Source organism: Thamnophis elegans, chromosome 4, assembly GCF_009769535.1.
Source record: "Thamnophis elegans isolate rThaEle1 chromosome 4, rThaEle1.pri, whole genome shotgun sequence".
NCBI classification, from domain to species: domain Eukaryota; kingdom Metazoa; phylum Chordata; class Lepidosauria; order Squamata; family Colubridae; genus Thamnophis; species Thamnophis elegans.
Genome location: NC_045544.1, coordinates 57,081,055 through 57,106,357, shown reverse-complemented (window position 1 = coordinate 57,106,357; position 25,303 = coordinate 57,081,055). Strand labels below are relative to the sequence as shown.

General features: G+C 43.9%; 1 long non-coding RNA gene across 2 annotated transcripts; it reads left to right on the top strand.

The window, feature by feature from the left end:
• The first annotated feature begins 7,791 nt into the window (after nucleotides 1-7,791).
• LOC116508289 lies at nucleotides 7,792-24,087 on the top strand. Of its 2 annotated transcripts, XR_004255307.1 has the most exons (6): nucleotides 7,792-8,311; nucleotides 8,980-9,098; nucleotides 10,710-10,812; nucleotides 15,730-15,800; nucleotides 16,615-16,756; nucleotides 23,540-24,087. It is a non-coding gene; the product is annotated as an uncharacterized LOC116508289 (long non-coding RNA). The 2 variants fall into 2 exon arrangements; XR_004255306.1 differs by having other exon boundaries at nucleotides 7,793-9,098.
• Nucleotides 24,088-25,303: the final 1,216 nt, after the last annotated feature.

Genomic DNA, 25,303 nt, shown 5'->3' with positions numbered 1-25,303 from the left:
CCCCGGAAGACAGATGAGCCCCCCTTAGAAGCCGCAGTTCAAGAGCCAAACGGTCAGCTGAAGCCACTGAGGCTCTGGGTGAATCAGGGCCCCCTGCCATAAGACCACCTCCCCTTGCGGGATCCTCCACGGGGAAGTCACCGACAGCTGAACCAGGTCCGCAAACCAGGGTCTCCTGGGCCAAAACGGGGCCACCAGAATGACCAAGGCCCTTTCCGTCACCACCTTCCTGACGGTCCCCGGGATGAGCGGAATGGGGGGAAAGGCATAGAGAAGGCCCGGGGGCCACCGGCTCCTGAGGACATCCGTGCCCTCCGCCGAGCTGGATTGGAAACGGGAGAAGAAACGCGGGAGTTGTGTGTTCTCGGGAGACGCAAACAGGTCCACCCGGGGGGACCCGAACCGACGACAGATCTCCCGGAACAGCGACGGATGGAGTTGCCACTCGCCGTTGTCCAGAGTTGCTCGACTGAGCCAGTCCGCCTGGACGTTGGAGAGTCCCGAGATGTGCTCCGCCACCAGAGACTGCAGGTGTTTCTCCGCCCATGACCCCAATCGCAGAGCCTCCAGCCAGAGGGCTCTCGAGTGGGTCCCGCCCTGACGATTGATGTGCGCCTTGGTGGCCACATTGTCCGTCAGGAGGAGAACATGACTCCCTTCCACCGAGGAGCGAAAGTGACTCAGTGCCAGACGCGCGGCCTTCAGTTCCAGCCAATTGATGTTGTGACGGAGGTCCGAGGCTGTCCATCTGCCCTGAGCCATCCGAGAGCCCACCAGGGCCCCCCACCCGAACAGACTTGCGTCTGTGGTGACGGTCACCCTGCTCGGCTCCCAGAACAAACACCCCCGCCGGATGGCCGGGGAGAGCCACCACGCCAGGGATGCACGGACTCCCGCCGAGATGCGGAGAGTCCGAAGGGAATTGCTCATTCGTCCCCTCTGATAGGGGATAAGCTCCCATTGAAGGGGCCGAAGATGGAGCCTGGCCCACGGGACAATCCCTATGCAAGAGACCATCTTGCCCAATAACTGCGACAGAGAGAGGATGGAAACGGAGCTCTTTGTGTGAACGCTCTCCGCCAGCCGACGAAGGCTTACCTGCCTCTCCTGAGACAGACGCACCTCCCCCAACTTGGAATCTATGACTGTCCCCAGATGCAGAATGCGAGTGGAAGGAGTGAGATGGCTCTTTTCGAAGTTTACCGAGAACCCCATGGCCTGGAGGCTCCGAATGGTAAGCCGAAGATCTGAAACGGCCTGAGACAGGGAGCCCGCCTGAAGCAAGACATCGTCTAAATAACATTGGAGGCGGACCGGGACTGATCTCAGATGGGCCGCCAGAGCAGCCAGGACCTTTGTGAAGGTCCGCGGGGCCGAGGCCAGGCCGAAGGGAAGAGCTCTGTACTGGTAATGGTGGGACCCGTGGGAGAACCTCAAGAACCGGCGATGAGCGGGCAGGATGGGAATGTGAAGATAGGCCTCCGTGAGATCCACGGAGGCCAGGAAATCGCCTTTTCTGATGCCCTGAAGGATGGACTTGAGCGATGACATTTTGAACCGCCTGTAGACCAGAAACCTGTTCAGGCGCTTGAGGTCTAGAATTGCTCTCCAACCCCCCGTGCTCTTCGGGACCATGAAGAGATTTGAGTAGTGGCCCAGGCCCCGTTCCCCTGCGGGAACCGCCTCCACCGCTTGGATTTCGAGGAGGTGGGCGATCGCCTGACTCATCAGGCGGCGGCGCTCTCGACTCCGGGATGGAGGGAACGACCGAAAGAGATTTGGAGGAGTGGAGAGAAATTCTAACCTGAGCCCGTAACGAACCGTGGCTCGGACCCAGGCATCCGACGTGATGTCGTCCCACCGGTCCGCATAAAGAGCGAGGCGGCCGCCGATGGGATGACTCGGGTTCGAGTCACTTCCCCCTGCGGAAGGGACGGCCGCCTCCCCCACGAAAGGGCCGCCGAGCCTGGCCCTGGAATCGGCTCCTGTCCTGGAAGGGCTGCCCCAAGAACTGCCTGTCAGAAGAGAAAGAAGAGAAGCGCTGGTTATAGCCGAAGCTAGGGGCCCTATACCGTTGCCTACGGAAAGGACGTGACTTGTTCTCGGCCTTCTTAGCCGTGGAGGGGAGGACCTTCTTTTTGTCCTTATCCTCCACTAGGATGCGAGTAAGGGCCTCCCCGAAGAGATTGGGCCCCTTGAAGGGGGCAGCCACCAAATCCCATTTCGCTTTGTTGTCCATTTGCCAATGGCGTAACCACAGGAGCCTACGGGAGGTGACCGAGGTGGCCAGGGCACTAGAAGCAAACTTGACCGTATCCAAGGTCGCGTCAGCTGAGAACTGACACGCTGCCAGAATCTTGACCAGATCCTGATGGATCCGGTCCTCCTGTATGGGAATGCGTTCCTGCAGCTTCTTGAGCCACATGACCGTGGCACGATTAAAGTATGAAGCTGAGGCCGCCGCCTTAATGGCCCACGCTGTGGCGTTGAAGTTCTTCCGCAAAGTAAGCTCTGCGCGCTTATCCTCCGGCTTCATCTTATCTGCCGCATCGCCCGACACCACCGGGGAGGAGGACACCAATGCGGCCACAGGGGTGTCAACCGTCGGGAGCTGAATGGCCTGAGCAAAGGTTTGCTCCACGTTATAATGCCGACGGTCGGTACTACCTGGAGAAGAGAAATTGGAAGGTTTAGCCCACTGGTCAGTCAGAACCTCAAGGAACAAGGGAGGGGCAGGGATCTCTTCCTTGTTGGTGGCCGTGGCAGAGAATATGAGCATGTCGGGATCCCTTGGGGGGGGGCACAGAGGGATCCCCAGTTCCGACCTTGGTGGTGTGTCTCGCCTTATCCAAGAGAACTTTAAACAATGCGGGCATAAATAGGACCTTGGAAGAAGGCTCCTCCGAAACAGTGGTATTCTCATCATCTGAGAATCCCATCTCCTGGGGTAACTCCCCCCCACCCAGGAAGGAAGTCTCACTGACCATGGAAGGGGAGGAAGCCCGACACTGAGCCCTGTTCAGCCCCCCATGCCTAGAGTAAAGGGAGCCTTTGTCCCGCTGGGCAATGCCCCGAGTGATGGCTGCAGAAATAAGCCTTTTAATCCCTTCAGGGAGATTATCCAGATCCTCCACATCCCCATAAGTGGAAGCCGGGCCCTGGGGGGCCAACCTTTGGGGGGAACAGGGGCCTCTGGACGTGCCCTCCAGAGGATCATCTATGGGGGATGGAGAACGCCCCCTCCTGGAGAAGGCCCGCAACCTACCAGGGGAGCTGCCTGAAGAAGCTGGGCTAAAACCCCTAAGGGGGGACCTCTCTGAAATGGGCCTAAGAGGGGACCTGGATCTGTCCCTAGATAAAGGCTTGGAGGACTGGGCCTGCCTTTCTGCCCTGGCAAAGGTCTTTTCCAGCGCCCTATGGCGAGCTGCCTCATCCCTAGAGACAGAACTGGAGGGGCGCCTTGAAGAAAGGGATCTCTGAGGGGGAGCCCCCCTCCCCACCTCCTGATCCAAGGCCTCCTCACTCCCACTAGGGCCTGCCCCCTGCCCCTGGGGAATCTCCACTCCCTCGTCCATGCCCCACTCACGTGCCTGACGAAAAGGAGCAGGAATCGGCCTCCAAAGTCCCACCTGAGACCAGGGCCTGAAGCCTGTGGGGAGACCTAGGCTCAAGGCCTCTCACTAGGCCGCACTAGGCCCGTCGATAAAGGCAAGTGGCAGCCTCCAAAATGGCTGCCGGAACTCCGTGCGCGGGAGAAAAGGGCTGGAAATAATCACCAGCAGCCCAGCCAGGCTTTTACTTTAAAATTAGCAGGGAGAGTCACACGGCACACACACACACTCTCCTCACCCCTGCTCTTTTGTCCCCAGGCAACACAAACAAAGGAGCCTGCAGCGAGGCCCCCTACGGAGCAATCAGCTGTAAGGCGGGCCGCTCGCTCCTCGAGGCTCCGAAGCCACTTGTAACTTTTCTGCTGCAAAAACGGCTGCTTCTAAGCAGCTTAAAGGAGCCGCACCCCCGTACCCGGGGACAGGCGAAGGCTCCTGGCCTGCGGGGGGGGGGGGAGACTAGTGCCCCACTGGGCCCTCCCCCAGCCGCCCGAGGCAGAGATCTGTCCCTTGGGGCCACAGCAGATCAATTTAGAATTTAAAAGGATTTAAAGTGCCCAATTAGCCAAATAGGAATCAGATTGCATAGAACTCACCCAAAAGGAGAAAACAAGTAGAATCCTAACAAACTACTCTACAGAACTTGGACCAGACTGAGAGAGAATCTGGGCTAGCAATGGACAGGCACCGGTATTTATAGATTTCCTCTCAGTCTTGGACCAATCAGGCTGTGATAAAACCCACGTGTGACCATTCCCTCCTCCCACTCTTGAAAATAGCTGATGCTCATTTTAACAATATTCTTGAAATGCCTATAAAAATAATGCAACATACAAAGCGTATTAATGGAAACAGACAAGAGCTGTTACATAAGCAAGGAGGGCTGAAACATCCCTTAAGTCAGGAAAGCAAGATAGTAATGGGAAGTACCTCAAGCCAAGCTCCTTCCTGATTCAATGGAAAATAAGAAGGGAGAAACAAGGTTTTTGTTTTCATGTTGTTGTTGTTAGTTGCGAAGTTGCGTCCGACACATCATAACCCCATGGACAACGCTCCTCCAGACCTTCCTGTCCTCTACCATCCTCTGGAGTCCATTTCACGCCTACTGCTTCGGTGACTCCATCCAGCCACCTCATTCTCTGCCATCCCCTTCTTCTTTTGCCCTCAGTCTTTCCCAGCATTAGGCTCTCCTCCAATGAGCCCTTTCTTCTCATTTGGTGGCCAAAGTATTTGAATTTCATCTTCAGGATCTAGCCTTATAAAAAGCAGTCAGAGTTTGTTTCCATAGCTCAACTCAATGAAGTAGAGCTCTAATCTTCCCTATGGTTTCCTAATCTAGTCTGCTTTGAAGAGCTGTCAGTGGCTCTCCAAACATTTCTTATTTTATTAAAGGCAGCTGAGGTCTTAGATTGGGACTAAAGCTGTGATGCAGGAGGGCTGAAAATCCATAAATCCTCAGCAGATTACTTTCCATTCTGTTGTAATTACCTATAGAGGAGAAACAGAGTGGTGGAACTTGTATGCTTTATCTTCTTGTGGATAGCAGCTCTAAATTGAATGTAATTTGTTGCTGGGATTTGTGCACCCGCAGACCTGATCCAATCAATCTTCCACCAATTTTGTAACTGCTTGTTATGTGTAGTTTGGCCTCTTAACTCTAGAGTAGGATGCTAATATTAAAGTGGTCAAAATTTAAGACCGTTTTAGTCAGATATTTTCCTTACCATATCATATCACATAGTAACATTTCTATATACCAGCTTCCGTAACTTGGGGTGGTTTCGCCAATGAATTTCTAAAGTAACGGTTGCTGACTGTCCATGTTTCCTAAATTTTGAAGAATCATTTTTGAAATTTACAAAATCTTTTCATTTTACGGTTAGTTACTCAACGTATCAGGTTATCTGCATCTCAAGTGAGGGTAACGTCCTGTTGTGTATATTTCTTTTAATAGTGAATGCACACAAAAAATGTGGACATTTTGTAACAATCTCTTCTGTAAAAAGAACAGAGTGTAAGATATGGGATTTGACACCACTGCAATGTCCACCATTGTATCAGAAAGAATGTACTGCTAGCTGACAAAAATGACTATTTTCTTACCTGAATGAATTTATCACGCAGTATCATTTCTAACAACTACAAGCACGCAGAGCCAGACAATTCTGACCTGGAGGGGCAGATTAATCCCCTTGTCAACTCAGGCTAACCGAGATTCTCAACATTCCATCAGTCTAATTCACTATATATACCAGTCCTGAATGTAAAGCCCAAATGGTGTTGTTGGAATTTTATACTCTACATCTCTGAGGAATTTCTTAAAGCAATGTCGGTGATTTTGCTTGAGCCTCTCTCTCTCTCCTCTCTTACCAAGATTAATTCTGATATAACTTTTTGCATCTATGAATTGATCATGAATCCTAACATAATACACATATGAGACCATGCTTCCAAGTAGAAAAAAACCACAGCTTGCACAAAGGTGATCCTGAGGGGTTTTTTTTTACGCTGATGCAGCATTTACCCTTTCTAGAATCGGTCCAATCCCTTCCCCACCCTCTTAGCAGGCCTTTAACGATTTCTTGAACGAGCCCCTTGCTTTCCAGCCCATCTCAATGACTTCCATTCTGGTGTACAATAGATTTTATCCAGCAAGAAAGCAGCCTTGGAAGCAGTCTATTCTAGAAACCACACTCCCCATCACATACACTGCAAACTGCACACAGGCCTGGAAACCTTATCAACTAGCAGCCATTATAAACAGCATTGGCAGACACAATTGTAGCAAAGTTGGGAGCTTTTTGTCCTCCCATATAACATTGTGTGTATCCAGGAGAGAAGCATCACAGTCAGCAATAAGGGAGGGGGGCCGTGTGCACACCACACAATTGTCCAGGTCCTATAAAAACACGAGGGATTGCCATTTTCCATGACCATGAAAAGCTTCGTGTATTAGTTATGGCTTATTGTCTTATGTGCTTAATTTGACACGCATCCTGCAAATGGGCTAACTCAGCAACTGAGCGTTAAATGTGTTGTGCGAACAATGCTGAAGGTAATCAGCCACAGTAATCATCCTGTCTGGTGACTTGTTTGGTTCCCCACCCTTTTCCTAAAAGGTATCCCTATTTTTGTATTGCCCCAATTACCTGTCTGGGGTGGTGGATTCAGGAAAGCCAGCCCAATAATCTGCAAGGACCACAGGTAGTAAGATAAGCACCCTTATTTTCTTTACTTTACACTTTGATTAAAACGGGAAAAAGGGAGATCTGACCGGCTTAATTGCACTGATTAACACATCTAGGTTATTGCTTTATCCACCTCAATGTGCCTTGGTTCAGAGGAGGCAAGCATAAATAACAATATATATAAAAAACCAAGACAGCCTCTTTGGGATACTTGTGCTGAGCCAAAAAAAATGCGACAACTACGTGTATGCAAAATTGTGCCAGCTTTAAATAAATGGCAACATTTGATTTATAGATATTACTTAAACCTTCTTTAAGAATCCTCAGCAAGCGCAGTAGTACCTCTACTACATATATATAAATCTTCGATGAAACGAATAAACGCCTCCTGGAATTGATAAATATAATAACCGGTTAAATTTACACATCAGGAAAGGTAAAAAGCCAGAGACTTCATCCTCTGAACATTTTCCCAGAACTCGCCAATTCCTCAGCCTTGCTCTGCTAAGAGCAAAATCGCTGAGCGCCCACACATCCTGCCGTCTAACAACTTTTTGCAAAGCTGCAATTATCTGCGAAGACGGAAAAGGCATTAGATCATAGTCTTCGACCAGGCTGAACGCAACCCAGCCAAAACCTGGAGAAAGGAGAAAGCTTTGGGAAAGGTGGGGACTCGGTCGAGCTTCTGTACACGTTGTTTTTTTTTTAAAAAAAAAACTGCTTACGGCTTCCAGGATTTTAATTGGTTTGCAATCCCCAAAAGCAAGCTCGTTCTCGATTATTCCACGCCACTGAATGGTTCTACCATCCTCCCTTTATACCCGGGCAGGCGAAGAAGGCCATTCCCGCCCACCTCCCCCCCCACCGTCTAACAGGGAGAAATCCAGTCCGGGTTTTCCAAGCAGCCAGGATTCTTTTCGCTAGTTTCATCTATTTCCCTGCTGCAACCCGGAGAGTCACATGCAGTCATAGGACCGGTGGATTATTGCACCATTCGCTTACATGCCCCCGAGTGTAGGCGAGCTGCGGGGTTGGGCTAGCAGCTGTGTGACTTCTCCAACCGAGCCTCTCGGGGAGGGGAGGTGGGCTTCTCCTCTTAGCATGCGAAGAGAGTGGAAAGGGCCCCGGTTGGTCGGCCTGGGAAGGAGGGACTATTTTTCTCTCCCCGTGTCCTCTTCGAAGCAGCTGCAGGGGACGGGAACGCCAAGGTTGAACAAGGTTTTTCGCCTCGCTGCTGTGGGGTGGAGTTATTTTTGCCCCCCTCCTCAAAGTTGACCCCGGACAGGATCATTTCAGACACCACCACCACCCTTTTGCAAAAGGGCCGAGGAGTTTTGTAGATGGGGCCCTTTTTGAGTCCCCCCCCCCCCCAGTTTGTGGAAGGACGGTTGTGTTGGGGCAGGGAACATAGTGTATAATTGCTTCTCCACGCAGAGGCCTGGGGAGGCGGAGGAGGGGCCCGTCTGCTTGCAAGAGCTGCTCGTCTGTTAGCGAGAGGTGGTCCGTAAAATCAAGGTGACGTGACATTATTCCGGGATAAAAGAGCTGAAGCCTTGTACTTGCTCTCCTTCCTCCCGGCCTGTTTTTTTTTTCTTTTTTTTTAAAAAACCCTCCTCCCTTACATTTCCACTTTAATTGCGATGCAGAGAGGGACCTTCCATCCCGGTTGAGCTAGGCTGGCCTATATTTTAAAGGAACGCAAGCCAGCCTTCCGATCATTTTCAGGCGGCTGAGCACAGTTTGGGCCGGGGGTGGGTGGGTTTGCATATCCTGGTGGATCTCAAATCCGATCAGCAGAGAGGGCTAAGGAAGGGTGGAGGAAGCATTTTAACGGGGATCAGATATAGGATTTATAGACGCTTGGAATAAAATACGCGTTGATTCAATTCATTTCTTTAATGGCCCGACTTTGAAAGCCCCCCCCCTCTTCCAAGCCCCCCTAACAGCAATTAAGTACAAGCGGCTGATCGTTAAGCAGCCAAAAGAGAAATGTAGAGGAAGCCAGAGAAAAGCTCTATGTTGTACATCGCCGACGTAGCTTCCCAGGTTCTTGTCGTACAACGCCGCCAGGCAGAATACAGTATCCGCATTTAAAGCCTCCAGCCCCCGAAACAGATTGTAGCGGCAAGCAATCTGCCTGCACGAACGCAATTTTTTTTTCTTTTTAAATGTGTACCACGCAGGAAACTCGTTCGCTTCTCCGCTCCGGTTACAGCTGAGTTTGCTGCAAAAAAACGCGAGTACGAAACGCCCCTCTATTGCAAGTTTTGGCTCGGTCAGAAGACGTTTTCGAGGGACCAGGGTATGGTGAATGGAAATCAATTTACTCTGAAAAAAGAGGGAAAAAAGAGGAGGGCTTGAGTAACTCATTTAAAAAAATCTCATCCTTATGTAATCAAAAACCTTTCTTGATAAGACTGCATTTCCTTACATCAGGGTAAATGCCAGGTGTCCATCGAGCCCGTTGAAATGCTTGTGCGGGTGCTTGTGTGAGGATAAGATGTCAGGCTAGTCTTCCTCACAGGGTTATTGTGATGGTGCAGTTGGATGCTTCTTGAGCATGTTTCTGAAGGAAAAGAAATATGCAAGGCAAGTTTCAAACAAAATCAAGTGGCCAGAAGTAGCATAGACCAGAAGTCTGGGCAAAGTAGATAACTGGTAGAATAGCCTTAATTCAAGATATATAATTCTACTGCTAACATCAAAAGATATCGAGATGAAAGCTTGTCAAAACTGTGATGAAGCAAAGATAAAATGTACAGGGTCAGTAAAAGGACATCTTCATTAAGAGATTATTGCAAGCATCACAATATAAGTAGCATTTGATTTGATTTTTTTTCTTGTTAAGAAAATAACATTACATGGCTTTACTTTTGAAAAGTAAAATATTTATTGAGTTATTTTTTTAAAATTTGGGATTAAACCATTGAAATTACTGACATTGCCAAATGCATAGAAATTGCAGTATTACTAACAGAATTAGAATTGTTTCTTTTAAGTTACACAGAGGGAGGCAAAAATGTTTTAAATTCATTAGCTTTTGCACTGAAATGATTGTTGTTGCAAGCCATATTTATTTATTAGGCCGTATTTACCCAGAACAAGTCCATTTATTCTCAAAAAGTTCATTGTATCTTCAAGTAATAATTGGAGTGTGCAGATCATGATCACTCAAAAGTCACTAACAGAATTATTGCGGAAATAGTTTTTTTTTTTAATAAACTAAGTGCAAAATTGAAAGAAATTAAACAGGATTTTGTTCCTGGCTAAAAAGTATGTTGTCATAATTTTTGGCCACAATTCTTGCTCTTAAGTAATGAAAGATTTGGCTGATTTATAAAATACTTAGTGCCAGTTCAAAACAAGAAAATAGCATATATATTTTTGAGAGCATTGTCCATATAATGCCTTGTGAAAATTAACCAGTTCAATTCTTGGTAAAAAAAAAAAAGTGGATTGGGGGAATCCATATCTACCCACCATAATCTTTCACTTTAGCTGGATTTCATACATGTGCATCAGAGGTGGTATTCAGCAGGTTCTGACCAGTTCTGGAGAACCGGTAGTGGAAATTTTGAGTAGTTTGGAGAACCGGTAAATATCACCTCTGATATCTTGGCCCCACCCCCATCTATTCTCTGCCTCCCAAGTCCCAGGTGATCAGGAAGAAATGGGGATTTTGCAGTATCCTTCCCCTGGAGTGGGGAGGGAATTGAGATTTTACAGTATCCTTCCCTTGCCACGCCCACCAAGCTATGCCACATCCACCAAGCCACACCCACAGAACTGGTAGTAAAAAAAATTGAATCCCACCATTGATGTGCATCCACATTGTTTACAATCATAAAACAGCAGAAATGTTAAAATAATAATCCATGTTTACACTAAAGATGTTTTTATCTGTTGCCAAAAGTGTGCACATGCCAGGTCACAGAATAAGCTACAGTGATTTTGACAAAGAGACTGAAGATTTTCAGCAAGTCTGAAAAATCCCCATTGCCTCAATTCTGATTCAGGTAATTCCAATTACTTGACTGGAGATACCTATGGGAAGAGAGAAAAGTGCTACTTTAATGCTGTGCAATTGCAGGATGACCAAAGTTGGATGGCTCATGGGCTGGAGAATAGGGAAAAGCAATGTCTTGGTACACAGAAGCAAAAATAAATTTAAAAATTGCCAGAGCATATTTGTCTTTTGGTTAGATGCATCACAGAACCCCCAGTGACAGCAAGCAGGAAAAAAACACCCAATAGAAAGAAAAGATTGAGCATTGGCCAGCCCACAGGAGGACTAGATGCAGTGCAAGCTTGAAAATGAAGAGATGAAAAATAGGAATGTTGATAAAAGTAAAAATAGGAATTTTCTTATCCACAAGATAATCAAATCAATCAGCATCATTATTTCTTGTTTACATCTCCCTCTGTTAACTCTCTTGTTTGTAAGATATAAACCAGAAGTCAGTGATTTCCCCATTACTCATTTTAAAAAGTCACCCAGAATGTTTTATTTTTGGGGTGGTGGTGGTGGGGGTAGGTTAACTGGAGTGTAAAATATGTTGGAAATAAGAGGGGATATGTTTTTGTGTTTAAAATTACTATGCTGTCCTTCAAAACTGGGAAGGTTTACAAAACATTAACTTCACCATGTAAACATTTTGTATAATAATAATAATAATATTAATATTAATAATAATAATAATAGGCAATGCCAAAACAGTTAAATTATAATTAGGCAGCATATAAATGTAAATTTAATGTATTAAAAGACCAAGAGAATAAGAATTATGTCAGGGTTTCAAGTAACACCCCTAACAAAAGAAGACTTCGAGGTTTGAGTTTCCTCAAAGTTCCATTTTATTAGAGATGTCACATTGGCACTTCTGGGAAAACCCGAATCTGAAAGTTTCCAGGTTTTCCCCACCCAAAAGTTCAAGTCCCTGTTCAGCACCTCTATGTCCATCATATGGTTCAATCAGACCCCGTCTCAACTGGAGATGCCTCCCAGTCACACTACTCCAGGTGCAGGGCAAGATATCCTTGACTGAGAAAGGAATGTTATTTTGACTATATACCTCCCATACTCCATATAATCCCCCTACCATTTTCCACAGCATTAAATGTGGCAGGCCTGAAGTCCCAATGCAAAAGATGGCTTCCAGGCCTGACAAATTACTTATTACAGTGCAGTTAGGGAAGGCCTCAGAATGGGGTCTCAAGTAGCCAAATGCCACCTAGGAAGGTTGCAGAGTAAGCCTTTTGAAGGTAATGTATGAGTAGACATGCATAATTAAATGATACTGTATGGGCTTGAGCAAGCATCAACTTCTGGAGAAGCCCCTTCAGATATGAGCAGAACCACGGCAAAACCTTTTTGACCATGCCTAACTTAAATGGCTTTACAGAAGCATGCCATATTGAACATACAGAACATATACAGAAGTCCAGAATTCCCAGGTTTCCTTTCACTGCTCAGGATAACCAAGACAGTTAGATGGTGGCAAAAATATGGAGAAGCTTTCTGCCAAGTCATCCAAATTTTTAATAGCTGTGATAACTCTCCCTCTAATTCAGGGGTGTCAAACTGGCAGTCCGTGGGCCGGATGTGTCACACACAGGCCACGCCTATCGCAGCTCCACGAATGAGAAAAACATCACAAAAGTCATGTGATGGCAATGTGACCCATCGAGTTTGACACCTATGCTCTAGTTCTGTGATGCTTAATCTTTTGGGTGCTGAATGCCCAAAGCATGGGCGTGTGTGAACCCCCAGAAGGCAAACCCCCACTTGCCATGCGCCCCTCCCCCATGCATGCACGGCAGAGACCCGAAGACCAGCTGGCTGGCGGGAGGCCCGCAAGCATGCATGGTGGAGCTGGGCTGGAGCAATGGCTGGTGTGCCCACAGAGGGTTCTGTGCTGGGACGTGGAGGCAGGGCCTCACCACTGTCCTCATGAAAAGAAAGGAAAAAGCTGAGGTAGTTGCTGCCAGAGTCACAGTGGATGACTCTGCTTAGTGCTTAACTGTTTAAAAAAGCCTCTAAAAAAAATGCCATCTGCAGGAGGAGGCGAGAGAACCACGTGCCTCATTTAGTCTATCTTTATGATCACTTGAGCAGAGTTAAGGGTTAAAAGCTGAAAAATTCCTTATGTAGATGAGGCATGTGGTTCTCTCACCTCCTCCTGTAGAGGGCACTTTTTAGAGGCTTTTTTAAAACAGTTAAGCAGAGTCATCCATTGGGGACTCTGGCAGCAGCTAATCCAGCCTGACCTCAGCAGCTCTTGCCTTTTTCCTTTTACATTTTTACATTTTCATGATGGCAGGCAAGAGCAGAGTTGAACTCCTCTGTGATTGTGAAACAGCTGGAAAAGGTATATGGGTCGGAGGGAGGGAGAGTGGTTCAAAATTAATGTAATTTGTAAGTATTTTTTTATTGTAAGTAATTTGTGTATGTGTGTGCCTGTGTTTGTTTTTTCAATCAAACAATTTAACAGAATTTGTTTGAGAAGAAAGGGGCAGCCTTGTTTGAGAACAGAGGGGCAGCCCGCCAGCAGAGGTGGGTCTATTACCTGCCTCTACTGGCGGGCTGGCACTTTCTTTCTTTTGCCCGCTGTGCCCCCCTTCCCTTTCTCCTCTCCTCTCCCCACATCCTTGTTGATGTGGCCAGTTTGGTTTGCCGGGGGCCACCATTAGTATTGTGACTTGCTTCAGTTTAGAAAGTAATCCCCACCTACGTGTGCAACCATATTTGTACATAAGTCATGGGAATTTTCAGGGATGCTGTGGCTCAGTGTCTAAGACGATGAGCTTGTTGATCAGAAGGTGGACAGTTCAGCAGTTTGAATCCCTAGTGCTACGCAATGAAGTGAGGTCCCATTAGTTGTTCCAGCTTTTGCCAACCTAGCAGTCCAAAAGCATGGAAAAATGCAAGTAGAAAAATAGGAACCACTTTGGTTGAAAGATAACAGTGCTCCATGTACCTTCAGCGTTGAATCATGCCTAAGGTGACCAGATTTTCAGATTGGTAAAGAGGGACACCTTTGACCAGGGGGGGGGGAGGGGGGGCTTGATTAAAAATTTTATACGGAGCAACAAAAATTTTCATACAATGCAAAAATAGTATTGTAATATTTTTTTTATTTTAACATAACTACAATTTACAAATATAAATTGTAACTGTTGCCAAACATCAAAATTTTGATCATGTGACCATGAGGATGCTGCAACGGTCGCTAAGTGTGAAAAATGGTCGCTAAGTGTGAAAAATGGTCATCAGTCACTTTTTTCAATGCCATTGTAACTTTGGTCACTATACCACCTTTCTTGCCACAGTTCCTAAGTGAATAACTGCAGCTGGTATTTTGTATTTTGGATAGAATCTTTTTTTAAATAGTCTAAGACAATTTAAAAAAGAATCCACACAGAATAAATTGAAGTAAAACATTTCAAACTAAATTCTATGCACAATATATTTCAAAGTGTTGTGCATAGAATTTTTTAAAATGGTTTCACTTCAATTTATTTTGGATAGAATCTTTTTTAAAATAGTCTAAGACAATTTAAAAAAAGAATCCACACAGAATAAAACTTTTAAAAAATCCTATGCACAATAAATAAAATATTATTTTAAAATACATTAAAAAAATAAAAGAAAAAAAAAACCCAGGTCACTTACCAGCAGGCAGGCACTCCAAGTCAATCCAGAATGATGTAGATGTTAATACAAAGAACTGAGCAAATTAAAATGGTGAAATTAGTCCCAGGGAAATATTTTTCAAAGAAACCTTGATAATGATGAGGAGCCACCATTTTTTCCCACACGAGTCGACCTCCAACCTCCCTGCCCCTCCCATCCGGGAAATCCAGGAAGGAACAGTCGCTACTTCTCTAGCAAAAGTATTTCCTAGAGCTCTATGGTACTGGGTCATCTTTTCTTATAAAAGGAGGTAAAAGGGCAGGGGGATCCGTTTTCTTGCTTTAACGTTTTAATATCTTCAATAAAAGTATTGAGACAGAGAGAGAGGTTAGACAGAGTGTCTTTTGTCTTGCCCCGGTTAGGATTTCTTAAGCAAATCCACTGGGCTTTCAACATGAAGCCAGAAAATTGGGACTTTTTAAAAACGCCCCAGGACACGGGACAAATTGTTAGAAATCGTGACTGTCCCGCCAAAATCAGGACGTCTGGTCACCTTAGTCATGCCGGCCACATGACCATGGAGACATCTTCAGACAGCGCTGGCTCTTCAGCTTTGAAATGGAGATGAACACCATCCCCTAGAGTCAGGAACGACTAGCACATTTGTACGAGAGGAACCTTTACCTTTACATGGGACGTTGGACTGATCTAAAGCAGGATATTATTGTGAATTATAAAAGTGAAAGTCCTAGTTCCTGATGCCATTGCAGAGATCAAGAACCATAATTTCTGCTCAACTATTTCATTGGAACTATTTCATTGGGCACAATTGTGGCCTTGTGTGCAGCAGTGGGGAAATTTCTCAACTGCAGCCCTTGATCTCTGCCCCAAAGCCTCTGGGTGGCAGTGCTGACCAGTTCTGGCCTTGGGATAAATCAGTGGCTCTGAACAGGGTCAACCTGCAGTTGTGCAAGGTTATAATAAAGTTACAAATTTGAGCAAATTAGCCCAGCCTTTGGAGAGACTTCTAATTCAGAAGGGGCACATTTCTGAATCAGATTCTTCTTTTTCCTGAAATGCATAGAAAAGAAGAGGATCATAAAGTGAAGCCAAACTAAGTAAAAAAATGTGAATATATTATATATGGTAAAGACATGTATGTGTGTGTATAGTTTTTGGGAGAGTGGCAGTATAAAAATATCATGAAACATACCATCGTGGACAGCATTACATTTTGTCAGCGTTCTCTCAGTGTTGTGATTCTTTCTTACCTGCTGAAGTTCTGTCTCTCATTCTTTAGACAGAGGCGAGATTCAGATACTGGAGGAATTTGGAAAATACTATGAGTATCTGATGTTTGATTGAATCAGGGTATGTAAGCAGCTTACAGCAATTAGACGTGACCTTGTGAAAACTGCCTTTCCGTGCTTGCTGAGTGGAGATATTCCTGGTGGAACGTGCCCATTTTTCCCTCTGCCATTATTTTCAAGGATGGTTTGTCAGAATAAATAAGTGCACGCAGTATCTGAATGTCTTGTCCAGACATTGCGATACATCGGTGTAGCCAGACAGCCTAGCAGACTATAAGATTAGGTGGCTTAATATGCCAAACGCACATGGATAAAAAAAGAGCCTTGTAGCAAGCTTTAACAGAAGCATGTTTTTACTGTTATTGATTTATGTTTCAACTTCCATTAATCCTTCGTAGCCCAAGGAACTGTATACATTCATTCAGCTGACAGTTTTGAAAATGCCAGCCTTCTAAAGGTTAATTATATTTTTACATATTTGTTTGGTGTATCATTTATTTTACAGAAGGGAACTATTGTAATAGTTGCATATATTCTGTATAAAAATAAATAAATCAGTGGGCTCTGCATCTCAGACAAGGGGGAAATACTTGGTGGTGTGCATGTTAGAGGCAAAAAACAACAACAACCTAGCTCCATTGTAATCAATGGCTGAAAGAACATGGTGTTCATGGAGCATCTCACTGTTCCAAAATAAAGCTTTTGATTAGATCTGCTGTTTTGCCTATGGCAGTCTCTGCAGAGCACCATTTCTCTATACATCATTTTAGCATTAGATGGAATAGAGCTGCCATCCTTTATTATATCACATAAAACAGGAATTCTCTTCTAAATAACCTTTTCTCCTGGCTCTCTCTTCTGTTCTTGCCCTACAGAAGAGGCAAAAGGAAAAAAAGGATGCATGCGGGTGTATGGGGGAACAGCCTGAAGGAACCATTTGCAACTGGAAGGGCCAAAAGAAGCATTTGGACAATTGCATCTCATCTCACCATGACAAAACAATGCAATCTTTAAGATGTATGTGAAAATGGTCTTGGTCCCTGAGAATCGTTTAGAAGGGCTCTGATACACAGTTGCAGAGATATGCGTCCATGTAGGCACAGAACAAGATAGTAATGGAAAGAGGCAAATAATTCCTCTTTATGGCAACAACTGAACTATTTTAATTCCAGAAGCCCAAACTCCAAGAGGGTTGCAATGTGAAGGGGTGGTGGACTTCACTGTTGAGCCATAATTTCCAGACTCCCATCATTGGTCTTAAGCAAGAAGCAGAGTCTTGGTCCCGGCAAAACCCCTTTTATTTACACGACTGTGAATTCCTTTCATTCACAGTCAGTAAGACTTAGTAAGCTGTCTTTCAGAGGAATAGTTATCAATACTAACCTTATTTCATTTAGAGAGCTGACAGATAACTAGTTTCTAAATGTAGGACAAGGCAAAACTTGGCACAGAGTCTCTTATAGTCATAAACAGAACTTTCAACTCTTTTTTAATAAAGTTTTTTTTATTTTTTATTTTCAAAACAAACACAACACATAAAATCTTCCTTTTTTACATACTGTAGAAAGTGTCAGTTGGTTGCAAAAGTCTTTCGTGCATCTCTTCCACAGTCATCTAGCACAATTCATATTAATTTAAGTATTTTAACTCAGATATTTATACATGTTACCGTCATCATACCTCCATTTTCATTTGACTATAGTTGTTTAAACGTCCTTCATCATAAAATATATCAAGGTTTAGTACATAACCACATACTGGCATTTCATTTAATATTTCTGAAATTCTCCAATAACACTGAATCCTTACGTCCTATTCTAGCTAAACATCCTTAATATTTAATAACAAACTTTTCTAATCTTTTCCAAATCACTGTTTGCAATTTTCATCAGTTTCCTTATATTGTACCCATACATATATATAGGTTATCATCCACTGTTGAAACGACCAAATGAACGAATTGTTTACTGCAAAAGCCCACTTTTGTTTCCTCTGAGAGGGCTAATCACCTCCAAGGTGTGGCTTTACTCCTAAGTCGACCGTTCTTTCTTAGTTGTTCTTGTCTTCTGGTAGCTCTGCACATGCACACACTGAGAACAGGCTCCAGCTGTTCCTCTGCCTCTCTGCTGTCTAGCTCCCTCTCGGCCTCTGACACAGAACCCTCATCTGAGCTTTCCTAAGCCCCCAGAACTGGCCCATGTTCCATCTCTGAATCATTCACTAAAAAAGTAGTAGTTTATAGCTCCTCTAGAAGCCAAGCTAAGAGGCAAGATGGGTAGTCACTATTCTGCCATTTGTCTTGTGAGAGTGACCAATTTATGCTTGTTAATGCTCTTAGCCAATGAATCATAAGTCCTGGTAGTAATTGAATAACTGTCAGGAAAAAGAAACCCACTCCCCCCCCCCCCGTTTCCTTTGGAAACATGGTTGTGGCCCATAAAAAGCAATTCAGAAACCCAACATTTTAGTTTCACAGCAACATGCCTATCCCAAAAGAATAGGAACAAAGAGACGCATTTGTAACATTGCTTTCAATGTTGCTAGATGTTATTATCCCCCATGGAGGAGAAAGCTGGGCTGTAAATTGAATAAATAATAATAAAAAAGGGGGTGGAGAATCCATCTCAGCACACAGAACATTTAAATTTCAAAGAATGTCTTCAAAAGTGTGTTCACTTGCTTGCAGAAAGCAATAGTGGAGGAAGCAGCAAGGGGGAAGGATCTTTTGGGGATTTCCAGTGAAAGTTCTTCTAAGGATGGCAAGACTAAGAAGAAAACATAAGGTCTATGTAGGTTGTCATGACAAAAGTTGAATTTTGTCTGAATACAGTGATAGCCAAGGGCTCGCTTTAATGAAGTATCACATGTTCTATATAACCAACCCAATAAATAATATGGATAGCGTTAGGGATAATCTGAAGAACTTAGGTATGGGATCACAAGGCAATTCTGTAATATTATATAGGGTATTATACAGTTATATAGTTTTCTTCTGAAAAATACAAATCATAATTGGTGCATCAATTTTTCCTTAAAATATGGCCTATGCAGACTGAATATCTATTGCCATAAATGATAAACTTGTTCTGTAACCCAGTTAAAGAACAATTTTACATAAGTTTGTATGAACTCGACACAACACCTACAGCTTCAGGAATAAACACCCAGTTCAAGTTTGTGCAGTTTAAAAATCAGGTGATTATTTAAATAATGAAAAAGTCACCGATTAATACTGTTAACAGTGCTTTTATTTAATTACCCTTTATTGTTTCTACAGTCATCTCTTGGCTCCTGTTGAAGGAAGAATATGTAGAAATAAATAATAGGAAATAATAATTATGCTCCAATAATGACATATAAAGTCATAATTATTATTTCTTTATTGATAACAATGTGTTACATCTTCTTGCTCCATACACATTTTTATATCATCATCTCAAAGTGGTGAAGATAGCTTTGTGAACATTTAGTTATTTTCATTTATTTGATAGTTTCACATACAGCTTTACTACCAGAAGCTCCAGGTGATATATGCAGTACCTCCGTTCCTCAATTTCTCCCCACCAAAAACCTGTAAGGCAATAGTCCCCAACCTTTGCAGCTTGGTGACTTGCCTTGGGGCAGGAGGGGAACCGGGCTGCATGAATGGTGGACTGGCATGCATGCACATTAGTGGTGGGATTCAATTTTTTTTATTATGGGTTCTGCGGGCATGGCTTGGTGGGTGTGGCAAGGGAAGGATACTGTAAAATCTCCTTTTCCTCCCGATCAGCTGAGATTTGGGAGGCAGAGAATAGATAGGGCAGGCCCAGTCACGGGGTATTTACCAGTTCTCCAAATTAAAATTTCCACTACCAGTTCTCCAGAACTGGTCAGAACCTGCCGAATACCACCTCTGATGCACACGCATTTTAACTGCAAGTTGAACTGCATGCATATGTGCCACCCCACTGCTCACATGACTTGAGCTTCATGCAGGCTCGTGTGCATTGGCCTGCAGACCAGTTGTGTATAGGCTAAGACCCAGTAGTGGGCTGTGGCCCAGGGGCTGAGAAACCCTGTTGTAAGGTATGTTAAGGCTGAGAGACATGATCAGGTAGGGCAGCCATCATGTAACTCCAGTATTCCTTTTGTTGAAATAAGTTTTGAGCAAGTTTTACCTTCTCATGTATGTATTTTTAAATCTCACAATATTTATATATTGTCCTAATTAAACTGTGCTCCTTAAATAATATAAATTCAGCTGGCCATGACAAAAAAACCATCAGCATCTGATTACTGGATTACATCTGATTGTTGTAGGATTGTAACATTATGAATTGGCCCCTTGAAAACTTTTTGTAGGAAGCAGAAATAATGAACTTATGATTTATAGATTTGATAATTAGACAGGATAGATTAGAGAAAAAAATGAGGTTATGTTGTAACCATAAAGCAGTGATGGCTACTTCTAAAGGCGTACCAAAATTGTGAGGCTTTCCTGAAGCCAGGGGAGGGCGAAAACAGCCTACCCCGCCCCCATGGAGGCCCTCCGGAAGGTGGAAATAGATTGTTTCCGAACTTCTGGTTGGCCTGTTGGGCCCATTTTTCGCTCTCCCCAGGCTTCAAGTGAGCCTCTGGAGCCTGGGGAGGGCGAAAAACAGGACCAATGGGCCAACCAAAAATTCAGAAATGAGCTGAGGCCATGCTGGCAAATAGTGCTCAGCATGCGACCTGTTGTACACGTGCCATAGATTCGCCATCACGGCCATAGAGCAAGAGGTACATTTAAAATTGTATTTAAAACTGCTGTAAAGACAATAGGAAAATATTCATTGCATTTTGTTTCTATATTAGTTTCTGTTAATTTTGTAATTTTATTTCCTAAAAGTTTTGAGGATACACACACACACACACACACACACACACACACACACACAGTTTAAAAAATGGCCCTAAGACATTCTTGTTCTTGGTATGCCATGACTGCATTAGTTCAGGAGGGTCAAATTCCCGTCGTCACGTGACGTATCGGGACATTTTTCTCATTTGCTAAACTGAGTGTGGCCATTGCCAGTGTGATGCATCTGGCCTGCAGGCCGGGAGTTTGACAGTCCTACATCAGTCTGTTATTGTACCTTTCAGATGATTTGTAAAGCCACTTTTTCCAGCCCCCCAAAGGTAAAAATACTAACAATTAATAAAAAAAATATTCTGGGTTTCCCTCAGAATTGGAAGGAACAGGCCATTTCAGCTCTCTGGCTTTCCGTAAAGACCTTCTGCGAACTCCAGACTTTATGTAACTGTTGCTGCCGCAACTCTATGGCCATCACCAGATTAGAGTTGTATAGCTTCTTACAGCATCATTCAGCCTTTGCAATGGCGATCCATCACAAGGGAAGACAGGATTTCTATTGCCACAGTAATGACTGGGTGACACTATAAATCCCTGGTGTGGAAACAGCCATTAGAAAATATGGTGCCCTATCGACTTTCCCTCTCCTGAATTCAGTGTCCTTTAATTACTCTTTTTGCAAGCTCTCAATTATACATCTGAGTTCTGTAAAATGCATGGCCAATATAAACTCAGACATATATACAGTATTCTATGCTTTCATGTATGTTTGCATGAGTGTTTGGTTTGGGGATGAGTTATAGGATAAAACGAACAGCCTTGGAGAGAGGAAATGGTCAACTGTGTTATCAAAGGCTACATCTCTGCTAATCTGAAAAGCAAGACACAAAAGAGAAATTTCCCTTTATTTCTATACCAACTGAGCTCCATTGTATTTCCATCCTAGGCTCTGTCAGCAACGATAGCCTTTCCCCCCCACCCACTTTCCAGCATTGATTGTTGACTTCCCCGACACCATATCACAACCCATTAGTGCTGAAAACTGACAAGCCCAGCTGTAGCAGCGAAATGGCAACTTTAAAAGAAAATGTATGAGGGACAGACTTAGGAAAGCTTTAGGATAAAAAGTTCCTGTTTTTTTAAAAGCTTAACTCTTAATGTTAAAAGTAAGTCAATGCTCGGTTTTTTAAATAGGAAGTGTGTTTTCTCATACATCCCCACACACCCCCACACACCCTTCCTATTTACTATACACACACACACACACACACACACACACACACACAACTATATCCATCCATCCTTCCATCTGTCTGTCTATATACATGCACAGATATATATCTATATCTATCCTTTTATCTATCTATCTATCTATCTATCTATCTATCTATCTATCTATCTATCTATCTATCCCGTTTCCCCTAAAATAAGCCCTCCCTCCCAAAATAAGCCCTTCCCGAAAATATTGCAACACAGCAGCAGCCATTAGGTGATCATGCTCATCACCTCTTGCACCTCAAAAATAATAAGACCACACTGAAAATAAGGCCAAGCATTTATTTCGGGGGAGGGGGGTAGTCAAAAGTATAATCCCTATGCCTTACACTCCTTTTGTCTATAATGTACTCTGTGACCAATGGGTTGTATTAAAATGATGCATTAAGAGGCTCTTGTAAGATGGCTTCAGGATATACTTTGCAACACTGCCACATCTACCCCCTTCTTCATACATTTCAGATAAATTATTAGCTTTGAGATGTTTCAGAAGGGCTGTCTTTTCTTTGCTGCTTTGCTTCTTTTTCTTTCTAACGTCCATGGAGTTAAATAATGACATATTTACCTATTACCCACCTGTTTACCTATTATGGACAATCCCATAATAATGGACATTTCTTAGCAATTGTTCAGATAACCACCCAGGGGGCAGCCACTGAAGTTCCAGGAGGCTCTGTGCATTCTGTGATACAGGTCTTGAACAAGGGCAGGCAGCTTGTCAAAAGCTTGAGTCAAAATCCCTCACCCAATGTATTCTAATGGCTGCATGCAATCTTTGCTGTAGAAAAGGCCGAGGGATGCTACAAGCAAACAAATAGAGCCTCTTAGGAAGCTCCCAATTGCTATTAGTTACAAATGGTTATGGGACAGGAACAGCAAGAATAAAAATCACACAAAGGACAGAAACATCTGAAATAGAGATGTCTTATCTTCATTGCTAAAGCAGATGGGTTTAAGACTGCCAGAATTATCCTCACCATAGGCGTTCATGCCTTCCGCTCTCACGTATACAAATTCTGACCAGCTTTATCCGAAGATAAACAGTGGGCCCCTTCTTAATTCTTCTTTTATACTGCTTCGTATGTCCAAACTTATCTCAAGCTCTGATACTAAAATAAATTGGTTGAGATAAAAGGCTTCATCTATGTATAGTCTAGGGATGTGGTGGCTCAGTGGCTAAGATGCTGAGCTTGTCGATCAGAAGGTCGGTAGTTCAGAGGTTTGAATCTCTAGCGCCGTGTAATGGAGTGACCTCTGGTTACTTGTCCCAGCTTCTGTCAACCTAGCAGTTCGAAAGCATGTAAAAATGGAAGTAGAAAAATAGGGACCAACTTTGGTGGGTAGATAACAGTGTTCCGTGCGCCTTTGGCATTTAGTTATGCCGGCCACAGGACCACGGAGACGTCTTCGGACAGCGCTGGCTCTATGGCTTTAAAATGGAGATGAACACAGTTCCTTAGAGTCGGGAATGACTAGCACATATGTGCGAGGGGAACCTTTACCTTATGTATAGTCTGGATTGGGATGCAAAATGAACCACCACATTAGATATTCAAAGAATGTTACATTTTGAGAAGTTTTCATTTTACTGAAAGGGAAGGGGGTGGGTGGGAAAGAAAGATACACTTTTATGGAGAGAGAGGAGATGAAAAATCCTATATCGCTTAATTCCGCTTTTTTTTCTTTTGCAGCTTGATATTACAACAGTTGATTTAAAAACCTTCAACTGGTCCAGAATACAGCAGCCCACATGCTTGTGGGTGAAAGCCATTGGTGATGTGGGGATCTGCTTGAATTTATAGACTTCTGAGTAACAATGCAAAAGCCACAGTACAAATGTACCAGCCACAGAGAGCCTATAAAAGTTATCCATGGCTTAGTGCCCATCACCTTGAAGTAGTCCTATTTGTACAGTGCACCCATCCTGAGTAGTGATATTGAGGATTCTTTCCTCTCAAGCAATGTAGGAGAGAGAATGTTATATTTTAGTGGGGAAATCTAGAGCACATATCATTTTGCCTTTTAGAAATGTATTAAAACAGCTGTTCAGAAGGTCCTTTAATTAAGGTGTAATTATCCAGAAGCCTAACATTTTAATAAGATGGAGCTTTCATAGTTTAATATATTCATTATGTTCTGTTGCACTATTTTGATGTTATAGTTTTTAATAACTTGTGTCTACGGGTCCTTTTGAATGACGTAGTATTAAAGTGCCGCAAATAAATAAATACTGAATCCATCCAGCTGGCAAAGCAGTCAGTGGTTTAGACTCTATGGAGCATTTGTATACTTCTTGCTCGTGCAAATAGCAATATCTGATTTTTGCCAATTCTATTTAATACCATTGGTAGAATTCTGGTACTATCATGTTTTGAGATAGTTTAAGAAAGTGTTCTGGTTTTTCAGGAGTGGAGGAGATTACACTGGGAGGGAAGAAATGAGAAGATCTGGTCTGTGAGCAGATCAGCATTTATGGTTCTTCTTACCATCCAAATTGAGAGCGAACTCACTGGTACCCAAATTTAAGGTTTCTGGGTCTCCCTACTTTCAAAATTGACTTACTGTTTTCCATCTCCCATAGATCAGTAATTATATTCTCTTTTCTTCACTACCAGTTTGGTAGTGGTAGCGCACATCTGGCCATGTGCAGAAGGTCAGTGATGATGTCTGGGTTGGTGAGCAGAGCCTTGCTCCACCACCAATACTGGTTCGCCTGAACCGGTGTGAACCAACAGAATACCACCTCTGCCATAGATGTCATAAATATTCCAGAAAGAACAGAAGGACTCTATGGTAAGTGGTAGAACAGATTTTAAACTACTTGACTCTCGAATTAATTTAAGAAATGGGTTGAAGATAATGTAAGCAATGATCTCTGGAAGCTTTTGAGAAGAATCTGGTAGCATGTTGCATTTTCCAAACGAAGAGAAGCAGACGTAGCCACATTCTTTCCAGCTGAGAATTCTGAATTCCAAATAGGCAAAGAAAAATGGAGGCGGGTATAAATAGTTCTCCATTCACCCTCTCTTTGACCTCCTTACCAGTTCTTCCAACACAACTGTCCTCAAAGCCTGGAGAAGGAAAGATTAGGAATATTTGTCACTACATGAGAAAGCAAAACAATGGCGTTCCCATAATGTCATAGCTGTCCAGAAGCAGGAAGGTCAATATGAATCAGATTATCCAACCCTTTCAGGAACTCAATCTAAGCCTCATCTTTCTTTTAAGTTTCCCAGCCTACCAGTATACTTGAAATGAGGAGCATATATCAGAGGTGGTCTGTTATGGGTTTGCCCGGGTTCGGGAGAACTCATAGCTAACCTCCAAATCCCACCCCTGGCTGGCTCTACCCTCCCACCCCTTCTCTCCCAGGAGTCTCCAAGTGGTCCGTTTTGGATGTGAGGTAAGTGCAGGACCTGCGTGGAGGCTAGGGAGGAAGAAAAATGGGCCTCCCA